We start from the raw sequence: 17631 nt of genomic DNA, 5'->3' as shown, positions 1-17631 counted from the left end.
TTCGGAAAGAGAGCATTTCTGACTGTGGCCGAGGCCGCGCTTATCAGCAGAGCAAGTCTGCTATCCCAGCCCCTGGGACAGCTGGAATGCAGGAGCCTCCCACCGGAAAGGGCGGCACCCCGGCTGGAGCTCCCACAGTAGTCCGTGGGTGGGGTGTGGGAGGCAGTCACGGTGCTGGGAGCAGGCTGACCCCAGCCAGCGCCGTCTGACAGGGGGTGGCCAGGAGAGAGGCTGCAGGGTGAGCTCAGGGTGCTGACGCTGGCATACTTGTGCAGAACAAGGGCTCAGCTTGGCAGTGGATGGCATCGCAGCGAGCCCTGGGGTCCTCGGGATTCTTTGAGAATCACTGATTCAGTGCAACACTTCTCTCTTCCAGACGAGGAGACGGGGATGCAGGGCTGGGGCGGAGGGAGCTGGAGAGTGAACCAGAAGTTCACAGAGCCAGTCCTCAGACCCAGCCTCCCGGCCCGCACAGTCATCCCTCCGCTCCCTCTGGTTCTCTGAGCATCTTGCATGTGTCAGGCACCGCTCTAGGCCCCAAAGACTCAGCTCCTGTCCTTACAGTGTCTACAGTTGAGAGGAAGTAGGCAGGTGTACCCAGGGCCACGTGGTCACAGATAAACAACGTCATCTCACTGGTAACGAGTGCCAAGAGACAGCAAAACAAGAGGATGTGGCAGAGACAGGGATGGGCAGAGGGTTCTACACGATGCAAAAATCAGGAAAAGCCTCTGGGGGGCAGAAGAGGGAGGGACAGCAAATGCGAAGTTGCCCGTGGGCCAGAGTTGGGCATGTTTGAGGAAGAGCGCAGGAAGGGCAGTGAGCTACAGCATACTGAGCCGGGGGAGGAAGCGTGGAAGGGTTGGGTCTTGCAGGGCCATGGAGGCCACGGTCAAGAGCTTGGATTTTGCTCAAGGTGTGACGGAAGTCACTGGAAGATTTTAAGCGCTGTGTTGTGTGATATGACTAAAGTTTTTACCAGATCCCTGTGGTAGGGGTCGGGGGAGGTCAGGTGGTTGTAATTCAAGAGGGAAGCAGGGAGACCTGCCAGGCTTCCGGTGGCCTGAGAGAATGAGGGTAGGTTGGACCCAGGTGAAGACTGTGGACGTGGTGAGCAGGCGTGGATTGAGGGCATGTGTTGGGGCAGAGTGGCCGGACCTACTGCTGGACGAGATGCGTGTGTTGGGGAAGAGGAGGGTGGGAGAGGACTGTACGCATCAAGGAAAGAGGATAGTCAGGGGCGGCCTTTGACCTAAGCAACCGGACGGAGGGTGAGCATTGTCTGAGACGGAACGTAAAACCCGGAGAGTAACAGGTTTGGTAAAGAGATGAGATTCGAGACTTCTGTTTTCAGACATACAAGTTAATTTGCAGATGCTTATTACAAGCCCCCGTGGGCAGTTAGATAGACAAGTCTGCAGCGCAAGGGAGAGGTCAAGGCTGAAATACAAATCTGGGAGTTATCAGATGGAAATAATATTTAAAGTCACGAGGCTAGATGAGATCACCTGGGAGGAGCGGGGAGCAGGGGAGAAAAGCCCAGGGCCAGCAGCACCACCACCGCCCCCAACACGGGGAGGGAGGGAGAGCAGGAAAGGGGGCCTGCCAGACACTGGAGAGGAACCTGGAGACCAAGAGCAGTGTTTCAGGAGAGAGGGAGCTGTCAGCTGCCAGCTGCTGCTGGGAAATCAAGTCAGATGACCGCAGGGAAACCACCAGTGCAATTGGCAGCCTGGCGGCCATGGGAGACACTGACTATGAAAACAGAGGGCCACGTTCAACAGCTTGTTCCGGGAGCAGAAGGTGGTAGGGGCGACTTTTGTATCTGTGGAGCCGGAGGTGGAACAGAGGGACCAGGTTTCAAGAGAGGCAAGGGAGAGAACACACGGCCGTCACGGCTCCCCGTCTTCAGGCCTTTTTCATAAACGCTTCGCAAACCCTCCTGCAGAGGCCCGTGAGCAGTTATCATTATGTCCATTATGCAAACGAGGTCCAAGTTCCAGCTCAGTTATCAGCTCAGGGCTCCCAGCCAGGGATCCAGTCCAGGCCCATCTGCCCCCAAAGCCCCCGCTTGTCGTGCAGCAGCCCCCCCAACCGGCCCCTGGTTCTGCCAGTCTCTCCTTGCTGCTGCCTCCCCCGTCTGCCCCGTCTGCCCCACCTCCCCATCCATCCTTGTCCTTTGATCGTTTCTGCCGGCTTCCAGCAGTCTTGGCCTCTGCCTCCCTCCTCTGGGTGAGCTCTGCTTTTTCTCTTTGATCCGGCAAGTCCGTCCTCAGCTGTGTCCTCAGCTGGGCCCTGTGTCCCTCTCCCTGTCAATGCAGGATGTCCTCACACCTCTTCCCAAAGGTGGGGGGTCTGCAAGCACAAGGGCCTTGGGGGAGCCCGGGTATGTGGGATGGGAGTGTGGTTCCTGCCCACCCCGCAGCTGCTGCTGGGGGCTCTTCAGGCCGGGCCCAGCTGCAGTCCAGTCCCCACTTAGCACTGAGGGTCCCGAGATGCGAGCTCACAGGCCACAGATGCACGTGGAGGCAGCCAGGAGTGGGCAGCTGGAAGGGCCAGGCATTCTTACCCTGATGGATCAAGACGGGCCTCAAAGTTCTTCTCAAGAGAATGGGACACATGGGAAGCGGTGGTCAGGAGTCCCAAATAGGGCAACATAGCTGACAAAACGAGCCACCTGGCTGCCACCACATGCCTCCAGAGAAGAGCGGGACTCAGGACCTCAAAGTCCCTTTTGGAGCCAGATGATTCCAGCGGAAAGTCACGAGGCAAGGCCTAGAGACAAGTAAGGTAGAGAGGAAACCTGCCGGGACCTGGGCCACGTCACTCTCCACCCAGCCTGGCTGCTCTCCTCCCCACCTTGCCTACATCCTGACCCAGACGAAGGGAGGCCCAGAGCCACCTTCAGCTCCTACCTCGGATTCTGAGGCCCTGCCCGCCCCCGGCTGTGCTGTGACCCGGCTCCCAACTGGATGAGATGAGGAGAGGGGACACGCAGGCACCACGGGGCCCAGCCACTCCCCAAAGCCCTGACAGGGGGCTGTGGTAGTAATTAGCTTCTCACACATCCCCGGGGTTATTTTTAAGCCTCGTTCTTCCCTGGTTTATTTTTAAAGTAACACTGGCACGCGGCTGGCCAGCTGCCCTTCCCAGGTGCCGTGCCGATTTGGGCCAGGAACGGAGCAGGGCAAAATGCGTCCCTCCCCTGGGGCCCCCCACCGGGTGCCAGAGTCAACCAGCCCCTCACTGGATGGCAAGGGAAGTTCCTGCTGCTCTGAAAGCCCAGGTCCAACCTGGGGCGAGCAGGTGGGCTGGCGGCGGGAGAGCCCCCCCTCCTCCTGCTCGGCCCGAAAACTCTCACATCTCTGTCCTGCCACTGATGCACACGCTCCATGACCTCGACCCGGTCAGCTCACCTGCCCCGGCCTCAGCTTCCTCACTGCTCAGCTGGGAGAGTGATAGCCATACCTGCCTCCCTGACTGTCAGACACTCAGAAAGAGAGTGAGAAACTGAAGCAAGGCTCGAGCATACAGGAAAGCACAGGGATGAACTCTCCATTCAGCCGGGCTGCCCCCCACTGTCCCACTAAACTCCCTTGAAGTCCTGCCTCTCCCCCTGGGCGAGTGACTCCTCCGTGACAGGCTCCTCAGTTCCCTTCATCTCTTACCCACCTGCCCGGAGACCAGCCTTCCACATTTGCAGTCCGGCCGAGCTCTGATCCAGGCTGCCCGGGGTGCAGGGGCAGCTGTCAGGCTGCTGGTGGCCATTACAAGGCTTCTGCTTGGGATGGGGGTGGAGAGGGCAGAGCCCCCACCCCCACCACCCCCACCCACCTCCTCCCTGGCAGCCTTCCAGAGAGCTCAGCTATGGAAAAGCACTGCCAAGGGTGAGCTCCAAAACACTTTCCTCAGCTCCAGAGCAATAGCTAAGCCTGGAGAGATATGACATATGGTAGAGGACACCGAAAGGCAGGTTGAAAGTTTGGGCTTCTTTCCCTGTAGTCAATGGGGAGTCACAGAAGGTTTTTGAGTGGAGGAGTGAGTGACATTTTGAGCCGAAAGCAGGTTTTTACGCAGAGAGCCGAGTGGGGCATAATCTGGAAGTTGGGGTGGGGAAGATTAGGGAAGGGGCTGGAAAGCTGCCAAGGAGGTCAGGAACCACTGCCCAGGCCCAGACTGCAAAGGGTGAGGGCCTGGATGACTCTGGTGGCTAAAGGAACAGAAGAAAAGGACAGGACTAGGAGGACTAGGACAAGGTGTGCAGGGGAAAAGAGGAAGGGACGGTGTTCAGTCTGGCTAAGGAATGAGCACATTAACAGGAATCGGGCAGTACAGAGAGAGCCAACATGGGGCAGAAGGGTGCTTTCGGGTTGTCCCAACAAGCTTGGGTGTCCCAGTTCGACCACGTAGAGCATGGCGTGGAGCTGGAGGCAAGTTCTTGGCGGCCCGCTCTGGCAGCCAGCATCGGAGCAGCTCATGCAAAGTCCTGCCCCACGCTTACAATCAGGGTGCAGCGGCTGAGACTGCAAAGGACCAGCAGAAGCAGGAGAGTGGAGTGTCCACAAAGAAGGCAGAGGAAGACTGGCCATCGGGGATGAGCGTGGCCAGAATATGAAGGACAGGAAGGATGCCCACATCCAAGACCCTGTGTGTGGTTGTACAGGTTGTACACGGTCCAAAAGAATCCAGCTGATGGGTTAGGAAGCTGAAGTTCAACATGCTCAGCCAACTATGCACTCCCAGAGGCTACATCCAGCCAGAGGGGCTCATTTTGTTTTTTTCTAATTTATTCTAGAGTTGCCACATAGGTACGGACAGCCCTGTGCCACGGGGTCTGACACTCAGGAAATTCCCGAGGTTTTCAGCAAGAGTGGTCTTGGTGAAGTGGGGGCAGCTAAAGGGGTGAGAGGGGAGGCAATTCTCGGGGGAAGTAAGACCAAGGAAAGAGCATGGTAGGCCTGTCTCCCTCCCTTTAAACAAACAAACAAACAAACTTGCGGCCAATACTGAGACACTAGGAGAGGACAGTTTGAAAATACCGCCAAATGGGGGGCCTCCAGAAACAACGCCAGGAGGAAGAGCCCAGGACCGGGGCAGAGTGCAGTCAGGGGGTTGGCCTTGGGAAGGGAGTCTCTCCTCCTCTGAATGGGAGAAGCTGGAAGGGAGCAAGGCCCACAGAGAGAACAGGAGAAACAGTATGGGGAGGGCCTCACTCTGCCATGTTTTAGATGTATGACCTTGAGCAAGTCACTGAACCTCCCTGTGGCTCAGCTCCTGCATCTTTAAATGGTAATAATAATAGTACCTACCAAATAGGGTTGTTTGAGGATTAAAAGAGGAGCATGTATTAGCTCGCTTAGAGCAATGTGGCACGTGGTAAGCACCATATAAAAGTCAGCTAGTATTGTTTTGAATTGGGGAGGAGGGAGCCGTGACAGAGGCATTTAATCATTTGAATAAAGTCAAGTGCAGAGAAAGCTAGCTTGCCCAGATTCCACATTGAGGAGGGGTGGGGAGGGGGGGGTGCACAGCAGAACTGTAAGCAGTAGCTGGAGAGAGCTGGGTCCCGCGGAGACAGCCTGGGTCCTGGGGACGCTGCCCAGCTTGGAGCTCTTGGCACCATAAAAAGCAAGTTCAGGGCACCAATGCATAAATAGGAGCCTCTATAGGCCATAGGAGCCATGAAGTCATTCTCCTATTATACCGGATTCTGGGCTGTGAACAGCGGTGAGGGTGGAGGGCTTAGAAGGCGGCAGAATGGCAGAGATAATTGAAAAGGCTGGGAAATCAGAGGTCAGAAGAGAGGTGGCAAGCCCAGGGTGAGTCAGGCAGTGGGAGGCAGGCTGGGGGACGAGCGTCTGCATCCATGTCTCTGTGAGAAGGGCAGCGTCCCCAGGGATGGGGACAGCTGCTTGCTGTCTCCAATGAGGACAACAGGCTGAAAGGGAAGGGTCCGAGCCTTGGTCATCTCATTCTGCCTGAGGAGCATTTCCGACAGGGCGTAGGGTGCAGTGAAATGTGTTTCCATGGAGAGTGATGGAATCTTAGCCTCTGAGCGGAGTCTGTCTTTGTGGGGGAGGGGCTGGATCTGGGGACTTCTTTAAATCCTAAACAACTTGAAGGGACAGCAGGGCCCAGAGGCCAGGTCCTGTGAGGGGCTCTTCCTGTATCGAGGTGCAGACTGTCCGCCCATCTGGTTCTTGCATTCTCTGCCCTGGATGGTGGACAGAGTCACGCCAAGAGGCTACTGTGGGGACATGTGGGGTGCTGGAGCCAGTGTGTATGTGCATGTGTCTGTGTGTGCACTTGTGCACACACGCTTGTGTGACTAGTGGGGGTGGGGACACCACATCTGCAGGCCGGCTCAGAGGGAGAGAAGGTCCCGGCAGCTGGCTCCAGGCTGAAGTCCCTGTTGCCTGGAGTCCCTCTCCTCCTGGGCACTATGCCAATCTGCACCATCTGAGCTCCTGAGCCCTGGGGAGAGTGCTGAGCCTAAGAAAAGCCTCCTTCACATCTCCTGGCATCTGTTCCCAAATTCCCTGCCAGTCCAGAGCTGTCTGGGCCACTAGCCACGACCAGAAAGGGGAGTGTGGAAGCAGGTGGTGGAGACAGGGTCCACAGGGGCCACACTCACTCCAAGACCATCCCACCCAACCCAACCCCTCCATTAAGACTGGCTCCCTGCATCTGCTAGGAATCCGTTGTGGACGCTGGGCAAGGTGGGCCAGAGGAGAGAGACCCACCTCCGTGCAAAAGCCTAACACCTGGCAGAGAGTGGCGAGGGCAGGAAAAGGTGCCATTCTTCCAGTTGGGGGAAAGTGTGTCCAAAGAGGGGGCCCGGAGCTGTCCTTGGAGGGCAGGAGAGACGGAGGAGGCAATTCCAGGCAGCTGTAACATGAGGAAGTGCCCAGAGGTGGGATGTGGGAAGGATGCAGGGAAGCCTTGCAACAGAAGGTACTAGAAGTGTTGGGCCGTGCCAGGTAGGGGGTTAGTTGTGGACACCCCAGACTGCATTTATACATCTGGGGAATAAAAGAAGGCTTCCGAGGGTGGGTGGCAGCTCAGAGCTGTGCTTAAAAAAGTAATGACACTAATAACAGCTCCTGCCTCCTGAGACTCTCCGTGTGCCAGGCCTTGTGCTAGGCACTTTACCCACTGTATTTCTAACGCCCAGGCCACCCAGCTACCTAGCAAGAGAGGGGCTCACAGAGGCAGTGTGAGTTGTGGGAGAGGCAGCAGGTCTGGAATCAGGAGACCTGGGTCTCAGGTTCAGCTCTGGGGCTCTAACCTTGGGTGAAACACCCACTTTCCCAGGCTTCACTGTCCCCAGCTGTTGAACGTGGACCACCCCTGCCCGGAGGGCCACACGGGGCTGCCGTAAGGATCAACAGGAATGTTCCTAAACACTGTAGAGTGCTGTGCCCACGTGGGTCTCCTGAAACTCAGCCAGGGCCCTTCCGCTGTGCTGCTCACCTCGTAGGGCACACCTTGTCTGGTGCTTGGGAGCCCAGCCCCTCCATCTGTAGCCGCTGGCGCTTAGTCAAGGCCCAGCCCCTTTGGGCCAGCGCAAGTACAAGGGAACAGCAGCGCTTTGCCAGTGTGAAGGCCAGTATTCAAAAGCCCAGGCCTTTCCCTCTTTCTCTCGGGCCACCCCTGTCTCTGCTATACCCAGCCACCCTGGCTTCTCTTCCCCTGCAACTCCGACTCCCGCGTGACTTTAACTCACACTGGTCCTAGCCAGGACCCAGCTCTTTGTAACCCTGCAGCCCAGCTCCCCAAAGCTGACCAGCCAGTCAGCCTGTAATCACAGTTCCTGAAAGAGAGAACCTGACTGGCTCAGCCCAGCGGACAGTTTGGGTCCTCTTGGATCAGGTGTCCGTCAGTCGTCCAACCAACTGCAGGCTAGGCCGAGGTCACATGGGGCAAAGGGGCTGGCCAGGCCCTCGACTAAGGTTGTTGCAGGAAGGGGGAAGGCACTCCAGCCATGTCCACCGAAGACAGCCTTCCTTGGGGCCCTGTCCCTTTGCCCTCCAGCTTCCCCCTCCCCACTTCCTGCTCAGGGCCACATTGAAGCATCCTAGGAGGCTCCAAAGAGACCTCCGGAGGGCTGCTCCCTGGGACAGAAAGGACCAGCCTTTGGAGGGACACCATTTCCCTCCTCACATGGTTTGAACACCCACTGTCCTGCCCTGAGGCATTTACAGTACTCTTAGGATGATGGCCCACTACACACATTTTCCATGAGCTGTCAACCAAGTGCATGGTCCCAGGGACACCCAAGAGTGTCTGGACTCCGAAAGCCAAAAGATCTATGTCGAATCCTGGTTTTGCCCATTTTTATCAGTCCTTAGCTTCCCTGAGCCTCAGTTTCCTTATCAAAATGGAGCTAACAGTGCCTACCTTGAAGGTCACGGTGAGGACTGGAGATAATTAACGTAAGGGTGCTGGATTGGGTTAGCGGTAGGGGCACTAAGGCCAGAGAAAGCATAGGCTTCCCTCTGGCCTGGGAATGCCCTCCCTTGCTCTCCCTCCTTCCTCACACACTCCCCCCCTCCCCATTCCCACCTGCCACCCCACACTCAGCCTCACACAGTGGGGGCCAGGAGGCAAGTCTCCACCAGGGGACCGAGCCTGGGCCCTGACCGCCTCTTAAAAACTGTTGTCCGGTGTCCAGCACCACCCGGGCCAGCTGGCCCCCTCCCTGCTTTCCGTGCAAGCAGACTTGACTAAATGAAGCTTTGCTCACGGAGGCATCACTGCGCGTTAGGAGCTGGGTCAATATGGCAGGCGGGGTCCGCCAGGAGAGGCAAGGGAGTGGCAGAGACGGACGCCGTGCAGAGAGCTGAGAGGACAGGATGCTGTTGGGGCCAGAGCAGGAGGAAGGTTCCTCAGAAGGCTCCTCAAGAGGGAGAAGGCAGGGGATAGGGGGGCAGGGGATAGGGGACAGCAGCCGGCATTGCATCGGCACAGGGAGGCAGTGAGTGTGGAAAAAGGGAGGAAGGTCTTCACCATACGTCTATAAATCGAGGATTGTGCTAAAACTAAAAATTTACTTAAACAAAAGAGTAAATGGTAGAAGGAGGAGGAGGACAAGGAGGAGAAAGGGGGACAGAGAGAGTATGGCCTCAGACAGTAACCTTGGCCCAGTTTCTGGCGACAACAAGGGCCAGGCAGCTCCGTGCACGAGCCAGGTGTCACGCCAGCCCTGAGCAAGACTCCCAGGTATCCGGGGACACCTTTGGAGGCCTGAGGGAACATGAGTGCCACGTTCCCAGCCACAGGAGCGCTGGCAGGATTGCTGTGCCTTTCAACTCCCTCCGGTTTCCGGGTGCCCACAGGATCCCTCTGTCTGGGTCCCCCTGTCCCAGGAAGGTGCCTCTGGCATAGACTCCACACATCCTGGGGCAAGTCTTTACTTCAGGGACTGTCTCCTCTCAGCCTGCCACTCGCCTGCTTCTCTTCCCAGAGGGCAAGACCGAGCCACCCTCAACTCCATGTCCTCTCCTGGCACGGAGCAGAGTAGCTGGCGCAAAGCAGGGGATGCTTAAGAAATGTCTGCTCAATTAATTAACTAAGACAGGTTAAGAGGAACGAAGCCATCTTTGCCCCTCTGATTTTCCAACTGATATTCCTGAGACCAGCCAGGTGCTGCAGCCTTCCTGGGTCCCCTGCCGCCCACTTGGCCTCTGTAGGCACCACGCCCCCCTCTTCCAGGGCTGGCTCTGAGCTCCCCTCTGCCTCTTGCCATCCGGCTCAGGCCAGGAGGGCACCTTCTGGGGCACGTCAAGGCCCAGCCTCCTGGGAGAAGGGCCTGGATGGGAAGAAGGGGGAATGGTAGCTGGAGGGGGGCACCTGCTTTGACCCCAGTCCAGAAGCCCGGGAGGCCACCGAGACGCGGAAGAAAGAGCGGGAAGGCCTGGCCCTGCCACGTGCCCGTGTGGCCTGGTCCAAGTCACCCAGCCCCTAGGCTCAGTCTCCTCTCAGCTGAACACCCCAGGCACCTGCCTTCCAGAGTGCAGCATCTAATCCGCCAATGTTGGCTAGACTGTGCACGGCGACAGGCCTGAATCTGTGCCCTGACTCGGCCACTCACCGGCTGTGTGGTCTTAAGTGAGTAACGGGAACTTTCTGTGTCTCCGTTTTCTCACCTGTGAAATGGAGATAATACCTCTCTCATATAGGGTTTGTGGAGATGAAAGTAAATGATGTGCAAGAAAGCACTTTGTACGGTGCCTGGCACAGCAATGCTCAAATAGATGTGAACTTGGTCGTTCTTACTATTATTACTACTGCTACATTGTACTACCACCGGACCTAAAAGTACAAGCTACCACTCACCCTCAGAGTCCAGAGGGAGACTGGGAAAACAAAATGAGAAAAGGAGGAGGCGGGGGGGGTGGGGGGTGCGCAGCGCCTAGGTGGCTCAGTCGGTTAAGCGTCTGACTTTGGCTCAGGTCATGATCTCACGGTTCCTGGGTCCAAGCCCACGTCGGGCTCTGTGCTGACAGCTCAGAGCCTGGAGCCCGCTTCCGATTCTGTGTCTTCCTCTCTCTATGCCCCTCCCCTGCTTGTGCTCTGTCCCTGTCTCTCAAAAATGAATAAATGTTAAAAAAAAAAATGTAAAGGAGGAGGGGGAGGAAAGAAGGAGGAAAAAGAGAGAGAGAAGGAAGAAAAGGCAAAGAAGAAGCTAAAAAAGTAAAAAGAAGCAAAGATTCCAGGGCCCAGGAGGCTGGACTCCAGGGCTAGATGGGGGTCCATTGGGGACCCCTGGGGGCTCAGCAGTCAGTAGGGGGAGCCTGGGGACCAACAATACTCCCTAACGCCTTGGCCCATGTTAGCCCTGGGAGACCTAGACAGGGAGACGTGGTCATCTCCTCCCTGACTCCATGTGGCCTCCTGCGCTAGGAGGCTGCATGGGGGTGGGGTCGCAGACTTCAGTCTGCCTCGGCTGTGGGCCATATTCAGAGCACTGCCGGCCAGGCCAGCCTAGCTCCGGCCCCCTTGCAGGAAAATGCAAAGGGTTCTCGGGCGACCCACGGCATCCGCTCAGCGCGGACTGGAACAGCTCTGCGGACATGCGGGCCCCAGCGACTGTGCGTCTGATGTGCAACCAGAGGCCCAGTGCCATTGTTTGGGGGACCCGACAGTGCTTTCTCCACTGTTTGTGGGGCAGGATGCACGGCCCCTCTGGAGGTCCAGAATCCTAGAATGTCACAGGGCCTCAAGAACATCTCTAGCTTCTTCATTTCCCACAGGAGGGCCTCCAGGCCAAGAAAAGGGCAAGGTCTTGCCTGTGATTACACAGTGGAACAACTCAAACCAGACCCCAGCCAGGTCTTCTGACTTTCACTCCTGTGGAAGAGTCCTGGGGCAGCCTGGGGCAGTGGAAAGAGAACTGCCTTCGAATTTCAAGTTTGGTTGTAGCATCCACGGCCAGAGATAAAACCCTTTACTTCTCTGAGCCTTAGTTTTCACATCCGTAAAATAGGAAGGAAAAGAAGAAGAACGCCTAAGGGTTGCTGTGCAAGCTCAAACGATAGGAGGTAAAGAAACTGCTTTGTAAATGACAAAGCTCTGCACAAGTAAAACACAGAACATATTACTATTTTAGAACTTAGAGCGCTCGCACGTATTAAGGACTCAAAAAGCCTGCTGGTTGAGGGGATGAAGGTTTGAGGCGTGTCGAGTGATGAATAAAGGGCTCTGAGCACTGATTTGTTCAGGTGGGTAGGATCAGGGAGGCTTCACCGAGGGGGTGACTTTTGAGATGGGCTTGGATGGAAGAGTAGAAACCCATCAGGAAGAAAAAAAGCATGAGCAGCATCCACATACGTGCAGGTGCAGCTGGGGCCTCCAAGGAGCCGTGGATCCCAATTTTACATGCAGGTTTGAGCTCCAGACTCTGCTCGAAACTCACCCCTCGCCCCCGGGCCTATGCATGGTACATGGAACAAGGGGAGCTAGCAATTTATTAAATCTTCAACTGTAGCATGGTCAGAGAAGAAATAACCTTCCGATCTAACATCCCATTTGACAGATATGAAAACTGAGGCTCAGGAAGCCAATGTGCCTTAACAAAGGCCCTACGGCAGACTCCGCAAACTAGGGCCCATAAACCAAATCTGGCCCACCACCTATTTTTATAAATCAAGTTTTGTTGGAACATGGCCACACCCCTTCATTTACATATTGTCTATGGCTTTCGTCTCGATATAATGGCAGAGCTGAGTAGTTGCAAGAGGCCATACAGACTATGAGACCTAAAATATTTACTATCTGGCCCTTTAAAGAAGAAAGTTTGCCAACTCCTGTCCTACAGCAAGGTAATGGCAAGAGCTGGGATGGGAGCCAGGCCTCTGACTCCTGGTTGGGTGCTTTTTAATTCCATGCACCCTTGCCCCTCTGGGCCCATGCTGTCCCCTGTAACACTGCCTGAAGGGTGAGCTTTCAGGCAGCCAGGCTCTGCACAGGCTCAACTCCACGACGCATGGTGTAGCCAGCAGGGAACACCTGGGCGGGCCACTGTTACCCTCATGACAAAATAGGGCTTCTTGCTGGAGGCAGTTCAACCCCTTTGGGGGGAGTCTGACACGGAAATGCCAACATGTGCCTGCTTCTCCTCCATGGGCAAAGCGGAAAGAGCCAGAGAGTGTTAAGTGTAGGACTCAGGCCAGCCAGATGCCAAAGTTATAGACACAGCCTTTCAAGAAGCCCACAGAGGAGGACTGGCATCTCCAGCCATCTGCTGAGGTGGCCAAGTCCGCTTTAAATTGCGCTGTAGAATTACTTTCTCGGTGCCAGACTGTCCGTGGTGAATTCATTTAATTAAAACCCCACCAAATCCAATCTGTTAGAAGTTCTGAGTTCACACATGTCCTGTCCAATCGGTCATAAGGATGCAGATAGGCCACGGGCCTGGGCCACAGCCACCTGGTACAGTGACTGGCCTATAACAGACCCCATAAGCCCCAGGTCAGTGCGCTTCCAAGGACAACCGGAGTCGCTGCCCTATTGTGTGACAGAGCCCGCTGCGGACCTCACGCTCTGTTCATCCTCCCTGTCTCTACCCCATTCGCCTCTCAGGCTCAGTGTTGAGCCTTCCTTAATTTACTCATTCAACAGAGATTAATTAAGTGCCAGCTATGTGCCAAGCATTCTTCTGAACGTGGGGAAAATAGTCGTAACAAAAGAGACAAAAATCCCTGCCCACATGGAGCTTACAGTTTAAACCCAGAAATGCAAGAGTATCTCACACACTATGTCTCTACAAGGTTAGAACTCTCGTTTAGGGTTCTACTGAACTCAGTTTAGGCCTGAGCACTTGACAATGGAACTGTGCAGAGGCCTCCTAATTAAACCTCCTGCCCTGCCCCCCCCCCCCCCCCACCAATCTCCTACTGCCAACCATCCCCTGCCCCCACCCCGGAAACAGACACCTCTTTGGTATGTCCCTCCCCTACTCGGGAGCTATCAACAGGTCCTCATTGCCTCCAAGTTGAGATTTGAACTCCTGCCCCTACCCTTCACCTATCTTGCTCTCCTCACCAACCTATGCGGCTCAGGTGAACTTCCTGCTCCAAGAAATCCAGAGTTTTTGTTGCTGTTAGATTTACAATATTCATTGCTAGCTACTTATAAAAGTAATAGTTTTCAGAAAATACACAAGACATAAAAGCAAATTAAAATTAATCATGAGCCCCATGATTCAAAGATAAGCTCTCCGAGCTTTTTCGTGTATTTCTTTCCAGGTGTGTGTAGATACATTTTTTTATATTTATATATTTAGCGTGGGATCCCATTATACATAAAGTGTTGTACCCTGCCATTTTTATTTAACATTCTATGGTGGTTTTCTATGTAATTAAGAGACTGCTGAGGAGTATATTTAATCGCTGCACAATATCCCACCACATAAACACACCTTAATATGTTTAACCAAACCCTATGGGTGAACATTTGGACTGTTTACAATTTTTCACAATGAAAATGCTGCTATAAACATCCTTGTTCATAAATCTTTGTTCCGATCTCTGGTTATTTTCCCAGCAGAGATTCTTAGAAGTGGCACTCCAGGGTCACTGGGCAGACACGTTTCTAAAGGTTCTTGATGTGTATCATGAAGCTGCCTTCCTGAAAGTCTGTTGGTCCCCCTCCCCTCTCCCTTTGTGAGAATACCCACTAGCCTCGGACAGGTATATTTTCTCTGCCTCCAATGTGCCCTGTGTCTCTTTGCATTGTGTCTTTGCTTCAGCAGCTCCCCTCAGTCAGAACCCTGCATTTCCCGTCCATCCTTCAGAGCTCAGGGCAAAGACCACCTCCTCCATGAAGCCCCTCCTGATACGCTAACTAAAGTTCTCCACCTCTAGCCTTCCCTCGGCCTCTGTCTTAAGTTCTTCCTAAGATAATTCCCACCGTTGCCACGCATTTTAATAATGTGTGTAATAATAGCCTCTTCTTTGTAAGGTACATTGAAGTGCTTCCACTGAGATGTGTCATCTGATTCACTTCAGACAGAATGTGTTTTGAGGTCAAGGGCCATGGTTTCATCATCAGAGTCTACTTACTCTGGCCCCATCACCAACCTCAAGTCTAGCCCAACCTCAAGCTAGATCCTGATTTAATGGAGTTTTACAACAGCCTTCCCTATTCCTTGGCCTACCAGAACAGAGTTTGGGATGTTCCCCTCTGCAGCAAGGACCGACTGGGACAGGGGGCCCTCGATTCCAGTCCTCGCTCTGTGAGGGACTCACTATGTCTTAGGGCCAGTCTCCGTCCCTCTCTGGGCCTCAGTCTACTCATCTATAAAATGAGTGTGTTGAACTACATAGTCTCTCACCCTCCCGGACTGATTGCCGCTGCAGCCCCAGGGACCCAGAGCAGCCCTGGGGTGCCTCTGAGGGCCCCTGTGCAAAGCCAGCCTCTGGGATAGGCCGGAGGGAGCTGGCCGGGTAGGCAGGCCTGGCTCCAGGCCAGGCTGTGTCTGCAAACACTGACCTTGGCTGCCGCAGGGATTTTCCATGACACCAGCACCCTCCCCCTCCCCAGCTCCCCCTAATCCCACGTGGGCCTGGGGAGGGTGGGGGCTGGGAGTGGCGGGGGCTGTCCTATACCAGAGGACCCTGAATCACAGCAATGGGGCACCTGTGGATGGGGTACAGCTAAAAGAGAGAGAGAGGAGAGAGCAGTGGTCCTACAGGTGGAAAGTCTGGTGGGAAAGCAGGAGTAAAAAGAGCAGCTGCCAGTGCAGAATAGGGAGAAGAGCCGAAAGAGGGGCTGGGGAGATGGGAAAGAGGCCTTGGAAAGGGGCAGGATGGAGGGAGGGAGGGTGCTGTGCTTCAGAGCTGTCCTTCCTGAGAGCTCTAGCCTGGAGGGGACAAACTCCAGACCCAGCTCTGCACACTGGTCCCTCCCCCCAACCCAGGTCCATGAGGCCCTGGTGGTTTCCCAGGCCTCAGTCAGGGCCTGGCCAGGCCCAGGGTAGGGGGGATTCCTCCTGGGCCCCTGAAGCTGACCTCATTTTGCAGGGGCCCGGGGCCACTGGAAGGACAGGAGGTATGAGTCACTAAAGGCCTTCCTGCCAAGGCCACCTCCCCTCCCCCTTGAGGGGAGGTTCCTCTCATCCGCACCCCAGACTTAGCAGCTTCCTGGGTTGAACAGCATTTTCTTTTCTTTTTTTTTTTTAAGTTTTATTTATTTATCTTGAGAGAGACAGCATGAGTGGGGAAGGAGCAGAGAGAGGGAGAGAGAGAATCCCAAGCAGGCTCTGCGCTGCCCGCTCAGAGCCGAATAAGGGGCCAAACCCATGAAACCCTGAGATCATGACCTGAGCTGAAATCAGAAGTCGGACGCTTAACTGACCGAGCCACCCAGACGCCCCTGAACAGCATTTTCTGAGCAGCGGCTCCTACCAGGCCTTGCACCGGACACTGAGGGGACTTGCTGGCCCCCTGGGAGCTCAGAGCCCTGCAGAGCTGAGGGCAGAAAGGTGAGCACTGCAGCCAGGCAAGGGGAGCGGAACCTCCAGCTCCAGTGAGGGATCCAGGAAAGTTCTGGAAAAGGCGTTGTCTGAGCTGGACCCTAAGGCTAGAGGAGAAGGCGGGCATTCTCTTCCCTGTCTCCACCAGGCAGCCTCCTCCCTCCTCCCCAGAGCCTGGGCACTCCTGCCAGCTTCCTTCCGCCTCATCTCCTTTAACACACCAATTAGACTCCTGCGGAGCCTCCTATCCCACTTCCTGGCTCCACAGCATCTCTAGACCAAGGGGGCAGCTCCCTGTCTGCGCCTCAGGCCCCTGGGGAGGCAGGGTGTTCAGTGGGCCTTTCTGAGGGGACCCACGGGTTCAGGCCTGACTGCCCCCCTGCGGACCCCGCAGGAGAGCCCGGCCTCCCTCGGGGGGCACCCGTGTCCTGCAGCTTGTCCGCTGGCTGCCGGTGTCTCCCTCGAGCCCCCACTTCCCTCTGGCTGCCCCCACCAGGCCCAGGCAGCAGCTCCAAGGTCAGGCCCCCTCCCCATGTCCAGCTCTGCACCAGCCCAGCTTAGCCCAGAGTTCGCCGCCTTTGGGCGCCTGAGGCCACAGGTCAGATCCATCTTCCCTCAGGGCAAACATTAGCCTCACTGGTGCCCTTATTTACATTAGATAACTAGGGCTACGGGGAACCAGGAAACGGGATGCAGCCAGGCATTGCCAAGGGCTGTGTGTTTCTCATCTACAGAAGGGACCGGACATCCGAGAATCTCAAAGTCAGAGACCTAGAAGGAAGACCTTAAAGTTCTAAACGCTATAGCGGAGCATTTTCCAAACTTCCAGCAACACGCACGGTGAGGAAAGCCCTCGAAGGCCAAATAAGTGGAAAAACTTAGCCCATTCCCCCAACTTTGACCGACCTTGCACATGTACGGCTCTGATAAAGCCTACACTTAAATCCAGTGACAACAAACCCTGTGAAATTCAGCATTCCTCCAGTCCAATTGAACCAAGCAACCCTCTCCTCATCCAACAGTTATGAACAGTCCATGGAACTGGTGTTCCAGGAAATTAACTTTTGGGAAACACTAATCATAGGCTGCTGGTGCTAAAAGGAACTTTAAAGACCATCTAATCTTGATGTTTCCCAAAATATTCATACTCATAATTAATATTCATCGATCCCAATGTCCTAAGCATCCAAAGCCTGCCAAGGCCTCAAAGTCCCTACAGCAACTCTATGAGGTAAGTATAATCATTATTCCCATCTTACAGATGCGAAGACTGAGGCACTTAGAAGTTTCCGTTACTTGGCCCAAGTTGAAATATGTCTGGCTCCAGGCACTCTGCCGTCATCTATGCCACTAAGCTGCCGAGATCCCCTGCAGAGAGTAGAAATATCTGTTTTTAGTATTTCAAAAGCATAACAATAAGTTAATTCAGTCTCTAGAATCAGTTAGCCCCTGCTAATTCAGAAGTTCTGATTGGCAGGTGGGTTCTTAATTAATTTTGGTGGGGAAAGAATTAATTATTCCTTTCACAATGATCTATTCAGTGCCCGGTCTCTGTAGGAGACTGATTGACACGTGGCGCTTCATAAATAAAGGCTTTCAAAATTTAGAATCTACAAATGGGTGGGTTAATACAAAAAATAATAAAAGGGGGGGGG

The 17631-nt window shown here is 54.9% G+C and overlaps 1 protein-coding gene and 1 long non-coding RNA gene across 2 annotated transcripts in view; one reads left to right on the top strand and one right to left on the bottom strand.

The window, feature by feature from the left end:
• The window catches only part of KCNK3 (potassium two pore domain channel subfamily K member 3), a 37792-nt gene that overhangs the window by 12159 nt on the left and 8002 nt on the right, over positions 1 to 17631 (top strand). The gene's annotated exons all lie outside the window — the stretch shown is intronic.
• The window catches only part of LOC123581397, a 34616-nt gene continuing 32503 nt past the window's right edge, over positions 15519 to 17631 (bottom strand). Inside the window, exon 5 of the long non-coding RNA XR_006703723.1 lies at positions 15519 to 17344. This is a non-coding gene — a long non-coding RNA (uncharacterized LOC123581397). The remainder of the gene's footprint in view (positions 17345 to 17631) is intronic.

Source organism: Leopardus geoffroyi, chromosome A3, assembly GCF_018350155.1.
Source record: "Leopardus geoffroyi isolate Oge1 chromosome A3, O.geoffroyi_Oge1_pat1.0, whole genome shotgun sequence".
Classification (NCBI taxonomy): domain Eukaryota; kingdom Metazoa; phylum Chordata; class Mammalia; order Carnivora; family Felidae; genus Leopardus; species Leopardus geoffroyi.
Note: the sequence above shows the minus strand (reverse complement) of the source record. Positions and strands in the feature narration are given on the sequence as shown.